Below are 25,274 nucleotides of genomic sequence, written 5' to 3' on the forward strand. Positions count from 1 at the left end.
TGCATGCCTAATTATTTGCAATGTTTTTTATTAGCCTTAAACAAGGACAGTCAGATAACTGTCCCCTCATCTGGAACAAGGGACCTATGGACCATCGGCAGTTCACTGATCATAGATGAGGAGCTGCTGGTTTTGCTCCCACCGTGTCTGTGAGCATATTCCTTCAGGTCATATTGTCTCACACTACAGCAATGTCACCTACTACTTTATTAAACAATTCTACAAGCATAACTAAAGCATTTGGGTTGTTAAGATATATTTAAGAAGGTTTCAAAACAGCACATTGTATTTTGTAGTGAAGTCATAAAAATATGTCAACATGAGCGCATCTAATGAGGAAAATGTTGCATGCAGATGTCTGTTTCCCTATTATCCCACAAAATAATGTGTATTTTTATTTATATGAGTAATTTTAGACACAAACATTTTACCAAAACCTCATTCATTTAGGAAATATATAAATAAAATGAGCTTAATATAAGAAAGTGTTTTAAAATATATTTTAGTGATCATAAAATAAAAAGAAATTATAAAAAAAGTCTTAAAGTATTTTTATTTTTCCTTCATGATGAGAAAGAAATATAGGCTATCATCTGGCATATTATTTGTGACGTGGCAGTGAAATGAAATTTGTGCCTCACACCATGTATTCTGTACAGGATGAAAAGGAATATAATCTAATTTTTTTATTTGAAGGTTCTGTCTGGGCACATTGGCTACCAATTTTATTTTTATTGCAGTGCATGGATAGCTAAGTCACATATCCTTATGTTAATGCAGAGTACATAGAAAAGGAAAGGGAAAGTATAATTTTTGTTGTTGCTTTTGTCATTTGAAATTTCCATAGTGTCCATGCACATTAGATACCATTTCATTTTTACTGGATTGCACTGATAGCACTGTCAAATATAATTAACAACATGGTAGAAAAAAACCCCAAGAAAAAATAGATTTCCCCTCTGCTTCTGCTATGACCATTGTTTGAAATTTTTGTATTGTGTGAATAGCATTTTTGGAGGGTAGTGGATATACTGAAAAATCTTATCTCCATTGTAAAAGATACAATGCTAAACATGTTTGTATTGCTCCATATGAGAGTGGATAGAAAATATTGTGCTACTCATATTTCTTTTCAGTGGGATACAAGTTTGTTCATTATCTAGGAACAGTTAGTGTAAGAACAGCCATTTCCCAGGAAAATTGGAACAATAACAGAATTTAATTTCCCCAAATCAGTATATTTTATTAAAGTGCTTAACTCATGCATCTCAAAATAATTTCTGTGTCCACCTCAGTCTTTCAACTTCTGAGCAGAGAATGTGACACCCTCTTTAGGACATATAGGATTACTCTGTAGTTGTGGTGGACTCATTCCTCATCAATGACTTGAATAAACAAGTCACCAGGATGGACATGATGCCCACCCACATGGGGAGAACCAGACAGCTGTGTGACTGATCTCTTTTCCAGTACACATAATTTTACAAGTTAGCACAAACAACAGGCAGGAATATGGCCACTGAATTTACTTTGAAAAACTTGTGTCTTATTATAGTGGATATATTGTGAGCAATTGTCTCAGTTTTGGAGAGCAAAAGAGGTCAGCTTGTTTTATTTTAGATTTATTATTAGAATTTGTGTATCATACACAACATTGGCTCTTTATCCTTGACCTTTGGAGCAACTGTGTTGTGGTCCTGTAAATTGACTTTAATTTTTAAGGAGCAGCCCTTGGACAGACAGATGTAGGGCTGCCAACAAGAGATGTCAAGCTTCAGTATGGTTCTTCTTGTACAGCTTGGGTAGTTCTACTAGTCTGAGATAGATCTTATGCATTGCAGCTTGCACCCTGCTCTTTAGGCAAAATACCACAAGCTGGTCAACAAATCTACTGAAAAGACTGGAAGGCATATCTTTAAAGAGCAGCTGACCACTCTGGGTTTATTTAGTTTGGAGAAAAGGGGGCTAAGGGGTTAGCTACAACTTTCTCAGAAAGGATTCTGGAGAGGCAGGTGCTGGTTTCTTCTCCCTGGGATCCAGCAGTATGCGTGGGAATGGTTTAAACCTGTTTCAGGGATGGTCGAAGGTTGCCATTAGGAAGCATTTTTTGTTGAAAGTGTGGCCAAACACCGGGAATAGAGGGATGCCCCAAACCTGTCAACGCTTAAGAGGTTTCTAGGTTATGGCTGAATAACATGCTTTAACTTGATATTTAACTAACTTAACTAACTAACTAACTAACTAACTTTAATTAGACCTGAAGTGAGGTGAGGCAGGTGGACTAGATAAGCGTTGTAGGTCGCTTTCAACTGAAATATTAGTCCTCTCCTCTCCTCTCCTCTCCTCTCCTCTCCTCTCCTCTCCTCTCCTCTCCTCTCCTCTCCTCTCCTCTCCTCTCCTCTCCTCTCCTCTCCTCTCCTCTCCTCTCCTCTCCTCTCCTCTCCTCTCCTCTCCTCTCCTCTCCTCTCCTCTCCTCTCCTCTCCTCTCCTCTCCTCTCCTCTCCTCTCCTCTCCTCTCCTCTCCTCTCCTCTCCTCTCCTCTCCTCTCCTCTCCTCTCCTCTCCTCTCCTCTCCTCTCCTCTCCTCTCCTCTCCTCTCCTCTCCACTGTGCCACAGAGGATGGTCTCAGACAATTTATCCAGCATCAGTAATTCCCTTTCTTTTTTGTTGAACAACATTTTGAATGTGAATCTTTTTGGAACATATGGCTTTGCTCCTGCCTTGACAGACAAAAAGCTGTCTCCAAGTTTGTTCACACACCTTTGAAGAGGCTGTTAATAAGGAGGGATAAGACAGTTTCCAGGCTCTTCCACTCTTTCCAAAGAGTAGGACAATAAAGGCACTAGGATGAGATTTGTGGTGTACATGAACCACTTTGAATCTGGAAGGACAAGATAACCTTGGCCAACATATCTTCAATGACTGTTGCATGACATTAAATGACTACAGATGTATGTAAATAGATTTTGTGGTGTCACAACAGGCTACATGACAATAAGCCACCTGAAAACAGAAATACATGACAGATAGCATGGTGTACATTTTTAATGCATTTCCTTGTATGGGGCTCAGAAAAGCCTCTTCCTCACCCACTGCAACAGGTTACTTGTGTGCAAAAGCAGCAGCATTCCTTCTTCAAAACATCACGTATCATGAAAATCATAAAAGAAAGGCTGGGCAGAGGAATCCCACAAGTCCTTTTATTCACATTGAATTTGAAGTGTCAGGTCCTGTACTGCTGCTGCTGCTGCTGTTCCTTGGATGGTGTGTATAAAAATTGACACACTCAATCATGTAACTCGAGGGCAGTGGGGATAGCTTGCTTTCGTAAAGTCATTTGCTGTGTTGGGTGCAACTTTTGATGACGCTGTTGTCCTTTTCCCTCCTGTACCTCAAGTGAGACAGAACAAGTGTGAAATATTACATGGCAGGTGTTAGAGAAAGAAGGATAATGCAGCAGTTTTGGAAGAAGTACTGGATGGAAATAAACAACTTAAGTCTTCATCTGGTGAGGAAACCCAGAACCATTCTTTCCTCATGAGCTGCAGGAAAAAGAGGGAGTGTGTACTGGGGGGTTGTAGATGGTAAATTTTAACTTGGTTTTAAAGATCTCCATATGTTTTTATTTGTGTGCTAAAACTACAGAGATCTCTTTGACTGATCAAGCTTGAAGTTTGAGATCATACACCAGAAATTTATGTCTGAATCTTACATCTCCGGTGTGGACTGAGCCTCTTCAGATGGCAGGTGATATCACAGGTATTATTAAGCCACTTTTTCTTCCACTATTATTTTAACAAAATGCTGGTTTAATTTCTAAAGCATATTACATCACGCTATTCCCCGCTTTTTTTTCTTTTTTTTTGACAGTCACCACAAACACTGGCAGGAGCCTGACAATGGAAAGTAATAGCAGGAAAAAATGGATTTTTCTCAACATGTTGAATACACTGCCTTTGCAATCCACCTGCAGTCTGCAGACTTGCTGTTATAGAGAAACAAAGTTAAATAACCAACTATGGACTTTATATATTAAAAATAAAACAGCCCAGAAGACAAAAAAACCAGTTTTAAAATAATAATCAAACTTATAGTCATAATAGAAATGATTGAATACTTTCTGTGATAAACTTGCTCCATGAAGTATTATTCTTTCTCTGGAATAACTGTAAATGGATAGTGATAGATGCTGGTACTCAAATTTAGTTTTTTTTTTCCTATCAGAAACTTATCCTTAGGGCCTTTTAGTTAGCAGCTCTTTTGATGTGTTATCAACCCACACTCTCATCACAGAGACTTTTCAACAGAGTGTGCACTTCTTGAATAAAACCTTCTTGTACAATCTTCAGAATAAAAGAATTCTTACTTCTAATTTGATAATTTATGCACCTGGTAGCTGAGATACAAAGTATCTTGTGTCATAATTCTAGGAAAATTAAAAAAACTTCCACTGCTAAAAAATCATGTTCCCCACAAAACACTGACTTATAGTAAGCAAGAATTGGGTTTGCCTCTTTATTTACAAATAGGAAAAATCAAATACTATAGCTTATAGACATTATCGTGGCCTGGCAAAGTCAATTTTGTATGAAGCGCAATAATGAATAGTGACTGTCTTAGTTACAGCAGGAAAAGAGAATTTTGCTGAATGCTGTGTTTACCACAGCCAAACACCTACTCATCTGTCAGGCAACACTACATTGAAAGGAAATTCCTATGAATTGGAGAAATAAGAATTTGGCCTCATGGAGAAGAGAATTTTCCTACTTTGTGAACTCATGTACTGATTAAAAAAGAAGCAATTATAGTTTTTCAGCATATTAACAGTAAATTTATTAAAACCATTCTCTGATATTCAAGTTATATTTAATACTTTTTATGAGATTAAGACACAAAGATAGATCTATTTTTAGGAAATATCTTCAAAATTCAGTTGGAAGAGAGCTGTACTACAGAAAAGATGCAGATTAATTTGTGATGGGATCCTTTAATGTCTAACAGCAAAGAAGAAAGTGTTGACTAACTCAGTGAAGAGAGAAATTTTGGTGTCATCATTGTCTCTTTGCAATCACTTCTCCAAATGTTTATACGAGAAAGCACTGACTAAAAATTACTTAAAAGATTTAATCTGATGTTATTATAGTTTTTACTGATTGTTTACTATATTGACCTGCTTATGTAGATACTTTAAACTAGTGCATTGTCTGAAACTAACTTGCAACAGGTGAGTTGAAAAGCTAGTTAAAGACGTGTGTTGGTTATAAAATGAACACAATAATTCTAAATTATTTCAAAATTTACGTAAAAATGAGTGAATCAAAGTAGACTAAAGCATCTGACTATTTATACCCAAATTTTAAAATTGTAAGTATATAATAATTAACCAGTAATTTTGAAATAGATAATTTCCCTCTATGTTTTAATATATTTAATAACTGAAATCTTCAGGCTAGCATGTTCTATAGAAGACATGCAAATGTTTAGTGAACAAAAATAAAGAGAATGTATGCTCCTTTGAAAGCAACTTTCTATGTGAAAAGACTATTAACATATTAACATATTTGACCTGTTGTGACGGGTAGCGGAACACGACTATACAAAAATTAAAAGAAATGGACCTGAAATTCAACAAAAAAAAATATTTGATAAGGGTTGTATTTCTGGGCATCTAGTACAAGCAATTATTAGCAATAATAATGTTATCTTTCATTGATGACTATCAGAGTTATTAAAATGGTATTTGGTAGTCTGTTGACTGTCTGTCATTTTTCTGGCATACCAAAGAAATTAAAATAAATTATTTGGGAAGAACACTATTACTTTTCTGTCTTAGATTTATAATTATATTCATAATTGTAATTGATTTCATGTTGTGCCATCAAGTGACTTCATGTATTACCCAACAGTTTTTTCCTTGCCAATCTAAAGATGGGCCCAGAATGAAAAAACTGCTCACTGAACCACATACTTCTCTCTTGCTCTCAAGACATTACATCAGAGCTTTTGTTGTAAGATACCACAACAACACATGGACAATATTTTGCAGCAGAACAAGATCCTAAGGAATGATCTGCAGATTTCCATGGAGGGTTGTCTCCTGCTCATCGTGCTGCAACTCATTGTCTGCAGGTGAAAGTTACTTCCATTAATAACTGATGCTGCAATACATCCTAGTCTGTTTTAGTGATAAATAGTATTAATTTAAAGAACCACTGTCAGGAGCTTAATAGCCACTGGTTTTGGTGAGCAGAAAAGAGGCTCACACTGGCCTCTGTTTTTCACAGAAACACTTGAAAAACAACTACTGCCATGATCCCAAAGGAGTAGCAACCCCTTTCCATAAATTCAATTTGTTCATAATTTATTAATTTGTTTGTGACATAGAGCATATATAGCCTTCTTATATTTCACACACATGAAAAGATTACATGAACAGTATACATATAATATATATAATATTCACTTTACAAAAATATAAACTAAAGTGCCCTATTAGCATCTATTAGCAAAGGGTTAATTTCCTATTCCACATGAAATCCAGATTGTATGCCTAGCTGAGTTGCTTGCTATGACACTGCACTGGTTGCAGGTATAAAGTGGTAGCAAGGAAAATATTAATCAGTAAGCTGGGGCTGCTTCTGCAAAAGTTACACCAGAGAAAAAATTAAGAAGAGGCTGAGATCTGGATCATGGAAAAGCTTGTATGATTTTCTGCACCAGATTATGGAGTTTAGAAAAGAAAAAATTATGCAAAAGGAAGCTATTTTTATTTTTAAAAATTATGATTAGTGAGTTTATTTAATATGTTTTATTTATACTCATGATTAGGACGATAATAATAGCAAAAAATGCTAAGAGAATATGTCAGAATTCTAAAGTTCTAAATCAGAAAAGACTTATTGGAGAGAATAATTTTTCATCTGCTTTATACCTAAAAGCCAGGTAATTTTGGAATATAAGACAGAATAACAGTTTGGCTGCTATTTTTTTTTTTAACAAATTTATATTTTCTCTTTGTGCTTTGAAAACTGGAAAAGATAACTCGTCTGATGAACTGGATGTTTTAGTTTTTAAGTAATATAATTATAAGTGTTGATGTCACTTAGGGTAGAAAAGCAACTAAAAGTGGTGTATGTAAGAAAATACTGACATTTTTTACATGTTTCAAATGTTACCACAATTTCTCGCTGAAGATTTACAGAAAGAAAAAAAAAGATTAAATTCATAGGGCATTTAATTCTGTCTTTTGTTCAGCATAATGAAAAAACATTTTTGTCTTCCAAATGCAATGATGGTGATTTGCATTTTCAAATGGAAAAAAAAAAAAGAATTGTTAAACAACAGGCAAACCATTTCCACTGCTGGAAATGTCTGTTTTACTTTTTAAATCTTTATTCAGCATGTAATTGCTTCTATGATGAATTGTCAGTTTGTTCTGTTATCTGAGATAACGCAAGGCCAAACAATGGGCCAATTGAACTGTCAAGAGAAAGATGAGGACCACAGAAATTCCGCTTCTTGTATACCTTTAGGTGGTCAGGCAAGTGACCCTAGAAAGAGCAAAATGTTCAGGAAGCCTTCTTCTTCCCAGACATGAGATAACAAAACCTGATGGATTAAAGGGTATTGCAATTTCAAACTCATCCATCTGAAAGAATGACCAAACCCATTTATCCATTTTCATTAAAAGAGACCAGACTTCCTGGTGAGATATGTCACACCAGTGCAGACACTGCTGCAGGTTTGGAAGGACCCGCAGTAAGCCAACTGCTACTACTGGGTAGTGGAAACCTGAGGACGGATCTGATCGGCGAGCTATGTTCTGAGTTGCAGCAAAGCTGAGAAGGAAAACTCTTTTGGACTACAAATTGGAAGGAAGGCATTTTGCAAATGCCAGTTTAGTTGAAAAGTATGTTTTTTTGGTAGTGGTCCACTCTTTCTCAGCATCAAATAGTTAACACTATGTCATGACAGGCAGAGGAAATTACAATAGCACAAGACATTCCCTTAAAAAACAACAAAATATAGAATCATAGGTAGGTCTGGGGAGGAAGAGACTCTTAAAGTTCGTCTAGTCTAATTCCTCTGCCTCCAGCAGAGGAATTAGATATCTTCAGCTAGATCACACTGCTCAGAGCCCATCCAACCTGGCCCTAAATGTTTCTAGAAATGGGGTGGGCATCTACCACTTCTGTGGGCAACCAGATCTACTGTCTCACAATCCTAATCTTAAAGTATTTCTCCTCATATCTAGTCTGAATACTCCTGTTTTCAGTTCAGTTTATTACTCCTGTCCTTTCATTCCATATTCTTGTCAAAAATCACTTACCAGCTCTCTTTTAGCCCCTTTAGATGCTCTAAGGCCTCCCTGGAACCTTCTCCTATCCAGGCTGAAAAAACTCAAATTTTTTCATCCTGTCTTCATAGGAGAGGTGTTTCAGCCCTTGTGGATCCCCCTGTAATTGCTTCAATAGGTCTAAATTCTTCTTACACTGAGGACCCCAGAGCTGAATGCAGCACTCCAGGTGGGGTTTCACGAGAGTAGAGTAGAGGGGCAGAATCATCTCTCTTGGTCTGCTGGCTACAGTGCTTTTGCTGCAGCCTGTGACACAAGCTGGGGCATGTCCAACCTTTCTTTCATCAGTGTGACAAGTCCTTCATATAAGGCCTGCTCTCACTTCTTTCAGCCCCTTGACTGTATTGATTCTGGGGGTTGCCCCAATGCAGGGGCAGGACCTTGCACTTGGTCTTATTGAACCAGACACGTTTTCCAGAGTCCCACTTCCTGAGCTTGTCCAAGTCTCTCTGGATGGCATTCTGTCCTTCAGACCGATTGGATTTATGTCATCAAAATATGAGTGCAGCAATGAAATAGGAAATAAATACATAGTCAACAGACTTGAAACTATTACATGGATCTACACAGATATAATCAAAATTACTTAATCTCATTTGGCTCTAACTTTCAAAGAAGTTTGAGTTTCTAAACAAATGAAGGCCATTCATGTGAGGAAAGCTACCCATAACTCCTTTGCTGTCATGTTTCCCCTAAAGCAGCTGTAAAAAATCACTAGTTTTTTTCTTTTCATAGGAGTTTAGAAAAGTATAAAACTAAAGTGGGCCTTGAAAATGCAAAGAAACTTTGGAGTTGATACTCTGACAGGTAACAGAAACAGATGACAGCATACATCGACAGACCAGAGGCAGTTAGGAGTGAAAGATCCAATAAGATGTGAGAAATCAAAGTAGTCAGAGATCTTTAGAACAGATATAATATTATTAATTTAATTGCCAGTGGAAATGGTAGAGGTGTACACACTATCGTGGTAAAGAGAAGGAACAGAGAGGTTGAACGTTGAATTTCTCTGCTCCTTTATTTCTTCCCTTCTCTATTTCATTAATCCAGACATCAAAGGAGTGCAGTTTCTGTCCATACATTTCACTGGGGTTTTATCAATCTAATGGGGATTCTGCAAATTAATCTGTGACGTTGTGTCATAATTCAGTGGACCATGCTTACAAATAATTTCCAGACCTATCCCTGTATTTTCTTTTTCATGTTTTCTGGTAGCTGTGATTAAAGATTTTAAATCAACACCAGTTGCCACACCACAGTGTCTGAAATACTATTGTCATTTTCTCCTATAAGATAGATCCACCAGGATAAATATTTCAATGACAAAGCCAGTATTTCTTTTTCCTCCATGACTACTGTTAAAATACTTCAAATATTTACAGATTTTTATTATATCTCATTGTTGACACTTATCAATATTCAGAACTTAAACTTCTCCCAGTAAATCAGTTTCCCCAGTATTTTAATGTATTTTTGTTTCTAAATTCTATTATATGGTCACTTTTGAGAGGAAATAAAAATGTGGACTTAGCAGACCAATGCATGCCATGAAAACGATGAAGCAATTTGAGAGATACAGCAATAGCAGACTGAATGATATCCCTCCAGAATTCTGAAGATAGAAATTTATTAATTATAGTATGTATAAATCGGAATATACTTTATATCTTTAGGATAGTAAGAATAATATATAACCACCCCCCACCACAGACGAAAAGGCATTGATACTGTTAATTTCAGGGTTTTGAGTTTAAGATATGATGCGAAAATTCAGACACATTCTGGTGCTGGGAAAGCAGTTGAATTGTCCTAAAGATGTTGAAAATGCAGGACTTGAAGGAGTATAACCTGAAAGGACTAAACCAATGCCTCTTCTATAAAGAGGAGCTGAATTGTGGATCCCCCTGTATTTGCTTCAATAGGTCCAAATTCTTCTTTCACCGAGGACCCTAGATTTGAATTTAGCACTCCAGAGCAAAACAGGTAAAAGTGAGAAAGGAATAAAAAGCCCTGCAGTTTCCAAAACCGTATGGTAAAGAAAATTTAAATAAACTGTTCCAGGAAATAAATATCTGTGTAGGAAGGAATGAACACCTACTATGGATTAAACCAAGTATTTATTTTTTAGTGCATCAGTTCTCTCCTCTTTCCCTGCCCCACTCCCATCCCCAACCCCCTCCAGCATGAAGGTAAATTAAAATTGTACTAACACATAGTTAGGATGGATAATAACTCCAGCTATGTTTCTCTGGTCATGTCCACACATATTGACTGGGATGGAGAAAGTGAGAACTAGCTCATGCCAATAAGCTGATTTGAGTGGCTCTGAAACCGATATGGCCAGTGGTAGGGTGCTGGGATAATTGAGGTATCTGCTGAGCTCCAAATCTCCCTGCCAACTCCTGCGGGGTCTAACACTACACAGCAACCTGTCTGTCTGTCCATGCCCAAGCTGTGGCTGTGTTTACTCATGAAACAAAGCTTGATTCTCCAGATTTGTTCTGTAGGAGCATACTACAGAGACTGCAAGGATGTTGCAGTGCAAGTGGAGACTTATGCAAAATTTGCTTGTGAGGAGCAGTGAGCCAACTTATGTTCCCATATTTAAAAGAACAGCAATAACCCAACAAGCCAATATTTTTTTTTCTACTCTAAACCTGTAAATGATACAGAAATCAATGTCATATTGTCATCTTAACCACAACTTGTTGCTTGTAGGAGTACATCCAGATTTGTTCATTTGACTTTGGGAAGGACACGTGATGTCACTTGGGTAACACATTTTGGACAGAGTTTTTATTTAGCGTGTTGAGCAAGTAGTTAGACCTCAGCCTGAGACTGACTCATCTTGGATTCCCCCGAAGTCTGTAGAAAAAATATTAGCTGATTTGATGTAGAAATACAACAAATGGTATATCTTCTGCCCTATGCAGCCTCACAGATCAAAAATAGAAAGGTACATTGATGAACAGAAATAAGATTAACTCCTCTATCTGGCTTGAAATCAAAATGGGATCCAGCCCTATTCAGTCAAATATTTTGGCTGGATTTTTAAAAAGGGTTGGATCAGTGCATTGCTGTTATTCCCTGCAACAATTAATATAAACAGAAAAATATGTGACTTTTAAAGTCAAATGCTCTTACTCAGTTTTGAAATGAAATTACTGTGAAAAGCTTGGCTATCTGCAAGTAATCAAATGTAATGCTTCATGTTGTTCAGTAGTTTTTCTGTCTGAAGAGGTTAGAAAGGATATATTTTCCTATGTTAACGGGTAACCTCAGTTTTATTTTTCATGAGCTGGTATGTTTTTTATATACATACTCATTAATGCTGGAGATACAATGTGCCACTGCCTAATTCTTTGTGCCACTGGTGTTACTACTCCAGTTAGGAGAGAGCATTTAACATCCCAGAAGAAAAAGGAACAGTTGTTCCCTTTGCTTCTCATGGATTCAGCTCAATCACTCCTTTGTGGTCATCCAAATTTTGGTCTACTTCCTTACTCTTTCAGCCAATAAAATGTAATTTTCAATGTGTCCAATATTCTCTATGCCTAGGCTTTACCCATTAAAACACAAGTAAGGGCAAAAGTGATGCAGGGCACTGGTTAACGGTGACTTTCCCTCGTACATATGTAAAAATCTTGTCAAGTACACTTCTGCCTAATGAGAAAGCACAGGTGTTCTGACAAGCAACAGCAACAAATTAAAAAAATAGTCACTATCCTGTCAAATAATGTTTTTATATCAAGGATCTGGAATACAAAGCAGACTTATCAACAATCACATTTTGTGTAGAATTCACTTGAATGTAACACCTTCTCCCTCTAAGGTTTTGAGTGAGGTATCTTAAAGAAGATAATGGAACTTACTTATCTCAGGAACAAAAGCTCTTTTTTGAAAGCTGTCAGCTTCCTGACAGATATGATGAACATTTACTTCAGTCTTGTAAAACATATTAATCAAACTTGTTCCTATAGCTTCAGTCCAAGGAGGGTTACTGTTTTCTTTAGAAAAATGTTATACATAATTGAGGAACTTATTGGAATACATGTACAGCTTCCATGCAAGCCACTGTCTATGACATTCATTTATTTGTAATGAATACATACTAGTCTATAACAGGCTTAAGGGAAATGTTAACAATATATGGAAATCTGTTTAATACAAGGCTATTTGCCAAAGATCCATGCACCATTCATTGAACCTTAAAAAACTTTTGAAAATATGGGCTGCATTTGCAAACTTCTATGTATGGAGAGCTGGCAAGCTGCCTGGTTTCTCCTTAAAGGATTTTCATACTTGGAAAAATAAATTTTCCCAGACAAAAGTCAGTGTTTTCATGTTTTAATGAAATCAAACCGATATGGCTGACAATTTAGTGTCTCAACACTGAAAATACTGAAAAATCAGTTACTTCAATCATCATAACTACAAATTGCTCTGTTTTCAAAGACTGTATACATATGACAGTTTTACCAGAAACATCCCCATCCTTAATCTTTTGTGAGTTCTCTTAAGCTGTGAAATTCTTTTTTTCCCAAATGCAGGATTTTATAATAAATGGGGAAATAAATCCAATCCAGCACTGTAATCAGATTTTTAAACCATTGTATTAATGTCTTGTTCTATTTAATTTGATGTATATTTCATATCCTGCTTGCCTGTTACACAGATGTGGAAATGTGCTGGCATTCCAGAGCTTTACGAGTGAGAAAATGCTCAAGGCTTTTTCAAAGTGGATGCTGAACATACGTTTCTCTTCTCTGACTCCAGTGGATGCTAACAGCTGTTCCAGCAGACAGGTATCACAAGGTTAAAGGCTAGTAGAGCTGTGTACCTTCGGGATCTGACTGTCCGCAAAGGAGATGGGTAGTTTCTCAAAACTAATAATGAAAATGGCAGCAATGATGAGAAGCTGAAGGAGCTGACAACACCACCACCACCACCACCAACAACAGAAAAGAAACCAGCAAAAAAGGAATTCTGGGTATTACAACACCTGGCAGAGCTGATTTTAATATCTGGCAGGTTGAGTTCACTAATCTTTGCTATTCATATTGATCATAGAGTTTTAGTGATTTGTGCCTATTTAGACATGAAAGAGTGTTGCTACAACATGGGAGCAAGTTTGCTAGCACCTGCCGTTCTTTCTCCACGATAAAAACTGATATGAACTCTTCTAAATGCCTAACAGATAATTACTTTCAACACTGAATAAGAAAAGCAACATCTTTAGAGTGTCCTTTATCTTTAAGAAGTAATTAAAAAAATAGACTAAAACTCAGCAGCAAGGCAAACCAACATTCTTACCCTCTCTCTTTTGTTTCTTTGATTACTTGGAGCCTTGTAATCAAACTAAGCCTAGTTTCAGCACCCTTGGGGCAGTATCTCTTAGTTCTCTGTCAGGCTGCATTGGAAAACAATCAATCTTATTCTTGTGCTGGCTTGGTAGAAGTGCCACAACACAAGGAGCGCAATGCTTTGCTTTTTCTGTGAAGATTCGATGACAAAAGTTTTTATCAGAAGCTGACTGTATTTAGGATTATGAATATGCAATGACTCTCATTAGTATTGAAGCACAGGAACACAGTCTGACATCCCTTGCCACTTTTAGCTGCTGCAGAGTTGTCTAATGAATTGTCTTGCTCTTTCACTCTCACAGTCTTTACTGTTACGGCCCAATTTGAGAATACTATTGATGGGAAAAAATTAATTACCGAAAACCGCTCTTGATTTTGTTAAGCAGTGTTGAGTCAGGGTTTAAACTGTCAAAATAGAAAACCATTAAACTCTACAGGGGACAAATCCATCACAAGTGGAGAGGATATGCATATCTGTATGCATAGCCACGCACAAGCATAAAGGTGTATAGCATGGGTATGCATACGGTCTGTAACTGTACTGAGGCATACAAATATATGTGTACGTATCAGCGACTGGTCTCAGAAACCTAATGTCCTGATGAATTATTTCTTTTATGTTTCCAATAAGAACAAATGGAGATAATGAAAGGCTTTTCAAATTAACTTGACTCTGGTACGTTGCTACTTGATCAATCATTTTATGCTCTTCTTTACCCCATTGGAAATATGCCAAGTACTTTTCAGCTCATCTGCAATCTGTTTGAGTAAGTCACTGCTAAGGATGGTTTCAATAAGTGATTAAAATATGTGTTGTATTTTATTTGTTGTATTTGAGGAGGTGTGTAGGTTTTCAGAAACAAGCAGAAATGACCCTTTCCTCCCTAACTGGTTAAATTAAGTATTTTCTCCCCTATTTATCTGAAATGTCTTCTGATATAAAAGAAGCTTTAATGGCTCTCTGCAGATTGTGATGGGTAAAGTGAATTGAAACAGTTAACATACTCAAAAAAGCTTAAGCAGCATTCTGAAAGGTGTGTGCGTATACTGCAAATAATAAAGGATACAAAGTTCTCCCAGTAAGATGTCAGTCTTCTTGAGCTCTATATCCATTTAATCAGTAATGGAAATGGTCCCAGTGAGAGAAAAGAGGATCTGTTTAATTTTTACTGAGATTTTTGGCACTGTTGCTCTAACACAAGCTTGGCTTATCTCTTATCAACTGGATTAGAAAATAACGAACATCTACATCTTCTGAGTATCAAATACAAGAGTAGTTTAAAATAAATGCAGTTCTGACAAAAGTGGCTCAACTATCATACATCAAACACTTGTTACCTCTCTTTGCCTTAGTGACTGCACATGACTAAAAAGAGTGAGTGATAAAATCTGAAGAAAGATGAAACCAATCTGGACCTTTTTAAAGATCATCAATCATTCTGCACAGCCATGATATTATTAGTTCCAGTAAGCCTTGTTCTCCCATTTTATAGACATCTTAAGTCCCCCACCCTAGGACCAATGCTACCATGGGAAATAATTTTTATGGGCAGCATTTCAGTGTGGGCCAATCAGATCTAATCACATAACAAGCTACTGAATTATTCAACATTCTCCCTAATTTTGCATTCTTCCTTCACTTTGCTGTCACTACAGGGTTTTAAAAGTATGGATTTTTACAATATTTATTAAGAAGATAACCATTCACGGAAATTTTTCTTTCTCTATATCTTTCAATAATCATAATTTCCTTAGATTGTTGCAGTGCATACATTACTATACACAGAATATTTTCTCTAAAAGGAATAACAATCCACAATGTGGCACTCAGATTTAAACTCTTCCAGTTTTTATATACCAAATGTAAGGACAACAATAGTGAAACAATTGTGTTCAAATATAAAATATTCATATTTATGGAGCAAACTATAACCAGCATGTCTCTTAGCTGTTGCTATGAATACAGGGCTTATATTGTATGTGAAAATATTTCAGTTTTAATTGCAAATCTGTGCAGAGATGATTTGGGGTCTGTAATTAGCACATAAATTTCAGACTTTGCAACTGCTGTGAAAACACACATTATTTATGGAACTATTATTTAAATATAATTCAGTGGTTTTTGCTTTCAATAACTACTGTAGAAGTCTGATTTAATAAAATGTGAAAAATTCCCCATCTCTAGCACTTCTCTTCACATTATGGAGCATTCATTCCTCTGCACTGCCATCTCCCCCTCAATCTGCAGTGGACTTTGCTTTTATCCATACTTCACTCATATCTCAGGAAGATTTCTTCATATCCATGGTAATTATTTTGTTTAAAATGAAAGTCTGGATTATTCAAATAGCTCTGAACTGCACAAACAGAGTAGTTTCTGTTTGACTTCTCCATCCTCATGCTTTTCATCAGGATTAGAAGCAGGAATAGATAGGAGTCTAGCCGCAGCTGAGTTTAAGCTCCTGTGTGCAGATTTCCAGTTATCCAGAGAGGGTTAATGGAAGGACAAAGTGTTGCCTTGTTATCACCCACTTATTGTAAACTGCAGGCTCAGTAGCTCCCATCAGTGTAGAGCACAACTAGTACAAAATTCGCCTCTTCCTTGCCAGAAATCCCATTTTTTCCCAAAACAGATTACTCATGAAACCTGTTTTATGGCAATTTTTTCTGAGATCTTTTACCATTCTTGAGTTTTAAAAGTGTGTTTTTAGGTCTCATGGAACTGAGCATTTTTCTTGCCGGCTTTGTGCTTGTTTCTAGGTTCAGGACTGGAACTGCAGTTAAATAGTAAAACAGAGCTTGCAGTAACAACAATGATGAATCTGTGACACATCTGAAATTTTCTCTCTGCTACATTTTTTCCCCCTTTATCCTTTTGGGTCCCTGTGTATATAGCTTTGCTCTATTTGAAGGAAAATACTTGCCCGCTTTCTGTCTGCTTCCAAACTGCAAGACACCTTGCTGTCTCTGGCTGCTCCAGAAATTCTGTGCAATAGCAACCTCAACAACCACTGCCGTAATAATTAGAATAATGATCACCAACAGGGCTGCGTTGCTTCTCCCAGGGCTGCCTGCCCTTATAGAAAAAGCTGTATCCGCAGGAGCATCACCCAGCCCACTCACAGGGTGGGCTGAAAGCTATATCAGTGCCAGGAATGTGAGAATTTTTTGGGATGGGGGCTACCAGAATTTTCTCAGACTTACCCAGTTGTTGGCACTGAAGACAAGCAAGAGCCCTGTTGGGTGTACACAGGCATAATTTTATGTTTGGACAGTGATACCAATATCATGGTGCACATGCTCTAGAAAGATAGTTACAACGAGTAATTGAAAGATTCAAGCCATTGAAAGCTGTATTTTATAAAATGTATTTTATGTATTTATGTAAATGCACGTAATTTATTTTCCATTATTTTTCAAAGTTCCATTATTACTACCATTAAAATTTAGACAGAGGCCCAATTATGAACAGTTATTTTCTTATATGAAATTACTTTTTTTTTTGGACTTTGTAAAGCCCTCATTTCTGCCTTGCCATCACTGCCACAGGACCTGCCTTCATGGCTTCTGGTGGCAGCAGAATCCTGAGCCTCCTGATGAGGAATGGATCAAGAGAGCAGAAAGGCTTGAAGCCTCATGGGGAATGGCAGAGCAGACTCTGCCAAATGGTTTAGCCTACTCTTGTGGTAATATTAGACAAAGCTTCAGGTCCTGAAGGATACCCCAAACCTGCCTTTGTAAACTGAAAGTGGCATCTGGGGACTGAGAAGACAGTGAGTACATTCTTAAGAACACAAAAAAGGATGGATGAGACAGGAGAACTTTTCTGACAGACGAGTGAGTTAGTAATTGTTGTAACTGATTTCTTCACAATTTTGATGCAAAATTTGCTGGTTGTTTACACAATAAATCTTAGCATTCAGTATATGTCATAAGACTGTCTACTCAAAGAATAAAAAAATTCCTCTATTTTTATTTGGCTGGTACTACACTGACTGCTTCAGATCAATAGGTTATACCATCTTTAAAACCTCAGGAATGAAGTGGTTGCAGTAGCCTTATAATATTGGTATATTTTTCTCAATGTCTAGCATGATGAGATGCCATGAAAGCCTGAGCTTTCTCATGAGAAGGAAGGTACTGCTTTCTGGGAACAGGAAAAATCTTAATACATAATGTCTTTGAAATGTGTTGGAGTTATGCAGCCTTTTACACAAGGATTTCTAAAAGTGAGAGTGGCATTTGGCTCACAGGTTGCAGAATTGTAGCCCAAAACTTTGGGAAAGTAGACCTGTCCTAATATCATCCAGACCATACAATGTGCAACAGTTCAGATAAATTTGAATTTTTTTCACAATATCAATAAATCCAGTTTTCAGATGAGATTAGTGACACCTGAATAATGTGGGAAACCCCTAATAAATGCCCAGATAGAAAGGAAATCAGAGCACTTTTTTCAAATATGACAGAATAAATTATTTCTCCTTACAAGTGATATCAGAATATTAGGGTATTTCTCCTAGTCACCTGTCAAGCAGCTGCACATAAGACCATGACATATCCTTCTCACTTTCAGCAATGTTGCTGAAGGAATATGAGATACTTTTCATATATTGATCATCACCAGCCCAAACAATTTTCATTTTTAATCTCATGTTTAATCAAAATAGAAATGATCAGAAGAACATATCAGAAAAATTGTTCAGACCACACTTGAGAACATTCTCCAAGTGGGGTGTAAAGCAGAGGCAAAAGGATGTTCTCTTTGAAGGTATTTCTGGGGCAGGGCAGAAAATTATTTCAAGAGCAGAAGCTACAAATACACCTACCAGCTCACTCTTTTTGATGGTCATAAGCATCTGCATTAAAAAAAGAAAGCTATAAAACAGTGCAGGGAGACAAACTAGTGATGCAGTAGAGCTTTTACCTGCCTACTCCCCAAAGCAGAAATTAAAGCTATCAGTGGAAAAGGTTTTTAATTTTCAACTGGTAGGCCGTTGTCAGCAGTTGCTTTCTGCAATACTGGCAAGCTCAGTATTTGGTGTTCATGCACTACTTTAAATATTTGAAGTGGGACACTGTGCAGCAGCTAGAGGACAGCATCCCTCTGTGCTCAGTACTGTACAAACACAGGATCAACACATCAAGACATCTCTCTGTCTAGGAGATTACAATGCAGGGAACTCACTGGAGATATTTCATCATCCTGTTAAGGCCAAGGTGGCAGTGATGCTGAACCCTGGAGGAAAATTTAATCTCTTATGTCACTCTAACTGTACCTGCATGCTCATATCACTGCGTAAGTTGTTCTGAGCTTGACCTGGCCTAGGCTGGCCTTGCACTTGAAGGAAAGAACCACCATACATCATCACCAAAGCAGTTGCTCCCAGCACCATCTTTGCAGCTAGCTGGATATTGGGGCTAAGTGACTTTTGGGATTCAGCCCAAAGCTTTCCTGCAGAAACAGGTGAAAGCTGGGCACAAAGAAGGCTATTTAGGGTTGATTTAGCAATACTGATGAAATAATTCAAGGAGGCATTGATAGTATAGGGTTAAAATGTTTCCGAAATCATGGGAATTGCATACAATAGATTCGGGGTGGAAAGAAATGTTGGGTCTGGCAGGCCTGGGAAAGAGAACTAGGCCCTGGGAACGAATATTGAGCATTGTTTTTTTATAGATAATGTGAAGCTACACCTGTGTAATCATCGTATGATAAATAATATGATTGTTAAATGTAATGATTATTTGGTAATTGAATATAATTATTGTTTAATCGTAACAAGAAATGATTCTTGAAAGAGAAAGGATATTTGGGGGAGCTAATCAATGTATACAATACAATAGAACAATGTACACAATAGAATAATATGGGTTTAATAATTAATATATAATTATATAACGAAAAGGGTATAAAAACATGTCCATCTTGGATCCATGTCAGAGTCTGATTAGGGTCTGCACACCTGATTCCCAGAGCTCTTCAATAAAAGCACCTGCATATAATCATTCTGTGATTATGTGTTTCAATGCTAACAACATGATCTGTGCAGATGGACAAAGCAATGGGCAAAGCCGTGATCTGCTGCCAGATTGAAAGAAAAAAGAATTATCTTATGCACTGTAGACACTCTCCACCTGCTTTAATTTTTAATAGAAATGTTCCTCTTCAAGTGCTATGAGCAATACAAGTTTAATGTGAATTAGAGGACCATGCAACACAAGCATAATTGACTCACTGATCACTCTTCAGATATTTTTTCCCTTTTTCTTAAGTCTTAATGTTTCATTCTTAATGGAATCGGAAAATGACAGAGAGCAGGAATGTGACATAGCAGTCAACTAATGTGAATTCAACCTAGTAATAAATATTGAAATTGGATTTGAATTACAGCATAAGTAATTGCAGATTAGAAACCTGGAATAAAAGAGTCAGGGTAGGACATAAACCAACTGCAGGTCATAGGCAAAGGAAACCAGAAATAGTGTTTATAGAGGTCAAAGGTTTACATTTTTCAGTATCACTGTATTGGGGAACAGAGGTCACTTTTTATGTTTGTGGAACTGCTCTGTAAAATTTGTTTTACATGCAGGTTTGATATCTTTCTACTAACTAGTCTTACAACTGAAAAACCAAATGAACGGTATTTACACTGAGCATTTAAACTGTTGGTCTGATACTAACACTCTTTTAAAGCAAAAAGTAGCTCACTGTTTTACTAACCTCACTTTCATCTCTCTCTGCTTGTGCTGCTTTACCCCATCAGCAGTAAACAAAGAGGAAAGCTGCAACATCCTATCGTGACTGTAAAATATCCTCCCCTTGATTACAGATTTATGTGTTCATCAAAGCCCATCATCTGAACAGGTAAGATGGAATTCAGTGACTGCTGAATTGGACATACTCTGAGCTGAAATAAAAGTGTTGAAGTGTCTGTGCTTATTTAGGGTTCCTAGCAGAAGTCTTGGTGTCTTGTGGAAAGGTAGTGTTACTCTCATCTGTGGTGTCTTCTGGAGGTTGAAGCTGTGAAAACGGATGAGAAACAATATTTGCTCTATCAACCAGACTAAAGTTCAGAAAATGAAAGTTTTATGGAAATATTAGCTGGGAAAAGAAATAATGATTTGAAAAAATGATTTGAAAAAATGTGGGGCCACTCCCAGTTTTAGGGCATAGATGAGGGGAGATGAAGTCATCACATCCTCACATAGGAAAAGGAACAATGTTATATTATTGCATACAAAGATCCCAAAGAGAATATTTTTCTCTTAAAATTATGTCAGACCCAGAAACTCTAATTTCTCTTTGAGCTTGTAACTTCTCCTTCTGACCGAAGTTTTTAGTCAGAAAAGAGAACAAACTTTGTACTTTTTGCATCTTTTTGTAAAGAAGGATGGCTTCACAGCTGTTTCTTGATCCTGCAAAAAGGTCTGATTAAATGCACAGGAAGAGTATAACTTGCTAACTTTAGGGTATTGGTCCTTGCCCTCATCAGCGTGAAACAGAAAAGGAAGAGACATGCTTAGCTGCAGTCTGGATCTGATGTTCTATTTTCAGCTTTAGTAACAATATTTTGTTATTCTTGATCATGACATTAATTTTTTCTGTATTTCAGTGTTTTCACCTTAAAACAACTGCAGTAATAATTTTCCATTGCAGAACAATGCTAGAACTCCTGACTTATGTAAGTAAAGTGTTTTGAGATCTTCTTAGGAAAAGAGGTATAGAAAAGGAAAGCTGTACAAGAAGATATTTGGCAAGAATCACCAGCTTATGATACCACCACCATCTGTGATTCCATCATCTCACAGTACACCCTTTTCTCCTTTCAATTAACACATCTTAGCTCAAACCTCATCAAAATATTTGCATAGATGCAGAGGTGAACATGGCCCTCAGATCGTTCCTCAAGACAAGGGAAAATGTTTCCTTGTGGGAAAAGCTTATTAGCAGTCAAAGCAATGATGGAATCGGCACTTGGGGCAACTCCAAAACCACCTACTCAAACTCAAAGGAAGAGAGTTAGACACAGATCCTGGTGACATAATTAGTATTTCCTCTGTTTTGGCTCTTATTATTTCTGTTCCCATATATTAAAAGAAGAAAAGGAAAAAAAGAAGAAAAAGAAAAAAAAAAAAAAACCAAAAAAAAAAAAAGAAAAGGAAAAAGAGAAAAGGTTTTAAAGCTGTGATTGTGTTCCCCAGCTGATTGTGATTTCCATTTTGCAAGAGATTTCCCTTATATCTGTTGGAGTCAGTAAGTTGGGAGTCTCTCTGATTTCTTCAGAGAGAGATCAGAATGCAAGGATTGAGTTGAAACCTTTAGATGGTTTGAAGTATATTAGGCCTCTCACTTATAAGGCAGAGGTGAAGATTTAGGTTGTAACGTAAGAGAGAGAAAATAAGTAAGTAAACGAAATAAGTTTTAAGTGCTTTTAGTAAGCAAAAGGTCTTAGATGCCTGAGAAGTAGTACATGTTCTAGTGAAGGTTGAAAAACATGCTAGTGTTTTCTTAGAGGCTCCAAGAACCTAGCTTCAGACATAATAGAGTTAGAGTTAAGAATATTGCTTACATTTTTCAGTTAGAACAAGATAGGCCATGAACGTAGTCTATACATAGCCTGGCGTGCTAAGAAACTAGAATTGCAATAGGTTAAGAAGTAGTGGGTCCGAGTTTGTGTCTTAGCTAGTTGAAAAGTTTCTATAAAAAAACATGCATCAGGGAGAGCTGGTGCTCTATGCCACGGCTTTATGCCATGTGCATTTTGCCATTGCATTTTGCCACTGCTGCTTTGCCATTGCTTTTAGCATTTAGCCATTGCTTTGCCCTGCTTTGTATTTGCTTTTGAGACTGATGTGCTTCTGCAATAAATAACTTTAGAGCAACTATTAGCCGCTTCGCTTTATAAACAACAATAGAAGAACTAGCCCGACAGTGTGGGTGCACAGGAGGCACCCGGAGGTCCCACGAAACCTCACAAAATCCACTACCTGGCTGACAAAACCAAATGATGAATTCTAATTCCTATTTACCTCTCTTGACATCAGCAGCAGATAAAAATTTGGGAAAGCTGCTTACATAATTTGTTTTAATTGATATGCTGGTGTTGTTCCTGGGCTGAAGAATGTGAGTAACTATGTATGCCTCTCACCGTCCCTTCAGCAAAGAAATTGGAGAGGAGAATGGAAAGAAAGGAAATTTTTAACCGGTTCATCTATTTCCTTCTTTCTGTGCAGTCTTTTCTGCATATATATATATGATATATATTTATGATATATAGAATATTAGGGTGTGTGCCAGTTAACACCTTTGTGAATGATAAAAGGTCTGTATATATGAGATAAACAGGTGGACACTAATAATGTTTTGAGTTTATGTTTTGTGTATGCTTCTTCTTGGTCCTACTCCTTCCCTCATTCTTTAATTTTTAAAAGCATGTAACACTCACGCAGCTAGCCTCCCAGTGCATATGGTGTAGAAGAGAATGAAGGATTAATCATTCAAACACCTCTCTTTTAGTAATCTGCATTAGAAATACTTTGTTAGACACACTGAAAACAACATTGTCAGGCACAAAAGAAACTTTCAGGAATCCACTTCAGTTTGGCCTTAATTTCTGAGAATTAAGTGTGTATTAAAGACTCAGAAAAGTCCTCCCTAGAACTTAATTGAGAAAGGACACAAGACACCCTTTTATAAATATAAGTGTATGTTGTTGCAGATAGACTGATTTTGAATTTTGTATATTTAGTTTGCACCAAAAATGATGATGAGACACATGCTGCTGTGTAACTTTGATTGTAGCATCAGTATTATACCCTCCTCTTCTCCAGATATAAAAGGTAGTTTAGCCTGGTTTTGTAAAGGTATAGGTCGGCAATATCTGTGCTGGTATTTTGCTGTATGCCTGAATTACATGAAGGACAGTTCCTAGTTGCTGATGGGGCACTGCTGCAGCTCTACCCATGTGTGGCTCTCACTGGAGGAAGCAAGAAGCATTAGTGTGTCTCTGAACAGAGAACTACGAATGGGAGCATCCTGCTCAATTTAAGGGGATTTAGAGTAAGCTGACCTGAGCTTTTATCACAGATGTAATCATATTGCTTTGTAGGATCAGGCCCTTGTTTTATAGCAATAGTGGAACCTTGAGGTAAGTTAAGATATGATGAAACTATGACAATCCATAGATATCCAACTGAAAGTAGCACTGAGGATGGCAACCATACACAGCAAGATGGACACAAGATGGGGAAAACGGAAAAAAGCTCTCCTTCATCCCTTACTCTCTCAACCTACCACCCTGCATAACCTCCCATAGCTTGAAGAAAGAGAAGAAAGTCAGCATTTTGCACCCTCCAACAGCTTTGACATGACAGGTATGGTATTTTCTTACCCACAGAATTGCCAAGGAAATCCGCCCTAGCAAAAGTGCAAAAGTTTTCAGTATAAGGAGGTGGGGTGCAAAAACTGGCTTCTAGGCAAAGGTTGAAATGACTCAATCTGAAACAAAATGTAAAGCAATTACTGCCTGGGAAAAAAAAAAAGATCATGCTGACATTTAGAGGCTGCAGTGATACTATCTATCCCTTCTCAGGCTGGTATAAACAGCCTTGATTTCATTCCTAAATGATTTTATTTTTGTTTGTTTGATATTTAGAATATCCCTTATCTGGAGGTGGGGGGCAGCAGGATGGATGGATTGTCTTAACTTCAGCTTTTATGCCGAGAAATAATTACCACGCCAGAAAGGTAATTACATACGCCATTGTTTATATGCATAATAGGCCTGGAAAAGGATGTTCTACAGATAGAAAAAAAAAGAGAAAATCTTGCTTTCACATCAGGGCGGAACACTATGCAAAGTGACAGATTGCCACAAATAGCATTCAAACCCTTGCACAGTAGTGGTAGATTTTTCTTCTGGGGAAGAGGGGGAAGGGATGAAGGCTATGGAATAGGGTGGAAAGGGGAAAAAAAAAGGAAGACAATTTTATTTTCAACAGCTATAGTAACATACACAGTGGTTTTTACTTTCTTGATTACTGCTAAATGAACCTGATCTTTAAGTTGTTTTTAAGGTCACTGCCTCAAAGGGATATTTTCTGTTGCCATCTTGTGCAAATACCACTTCTCCTAAAGTGGCCTTAATTTGAATTGCTTTGAAAGCAGACTAGATAATCTGCTAGAATATGTTGTGGCATGATGCATCTCCCCCTTGTGCCCTTAGTACCACATAGAAAGTGAATTTAGCTCAGAAAAGGACAACTAGTCTCTTTCTCCCCCTCCCATGTAATACAATAAAAGAATAAAACAAAGATTGTGCTGTGATGTCAAGCCCATTTCAGATCTTTTTTTTAATGCAAAATATGTATTTCTTCAAGATATTGAAAGTTTCAGGGCTGAACAAAGAAGAGAAATGCATATGTATTTCGATATTGAACCAAGTATTGTTAGATGCTGAAGCAATTCATAGCAAAGCTATTCTCTGTGGCAGTGTCCAGCAAATTGCATGAGCTGCTTGTTAGGCTTGACAACAGTGTTTTACCTAACAAAG

General features: G+C 37.1%; 1 long non-coding RNA gene across 17 annotated transcripts in view; it reads left to right on the top strand.

Moving 5' to 3' along the window:
- Nucleotides 1-25,274, top strand: part of LOC148219759 (uncharacterized) — a 165,639-nt gene that overhangs the window by 22,311 nt on the left and 118,054 nt on the right. For 7 of the 17 annotated variants that reach the window (XR_015799589.1, XR_015799588.1, XR_015799595.1 and 4 more), the window contains 4 exons: nucleotides 3,646-3,759; nucleotides 5,907-6,129; nucleotides 13,032-13,161; nucleotides 20,487-24,469. This is a non-coding gene — a long non-coding RNA (uncharacterized LOC148219759). Of the gene's footprint in view, nucleotides 1-3,645; nucleotides 3,760-3,870; nucleotides 5,817-5,906; nucleotides 6,130-13,031; nucleotides 24,470-25,274 lie in introns of those variants that run through there. The other 10 variants (XR_015799592.1, XR_015799602.1, XR_015799593.1 and 7 more) reach the window with 8 other exon arrangements.

This window comes from Sturnus vulgaris, chromosome Z, assembly GCF_052056855.1.
Source record: "Sturnus vulgaris isolate bStuVul1 chromosome Z, bStuVul1.hap1, whole genome shotgun sequence".
In the NCBI taxonomy this organism is placed as follows: domain Eukaryota; kingdom Metazoa; phylum Chordata; class Aves; order Passeriformes; family Sturnidae; genus Sturnus; species Sturnus vulgaris.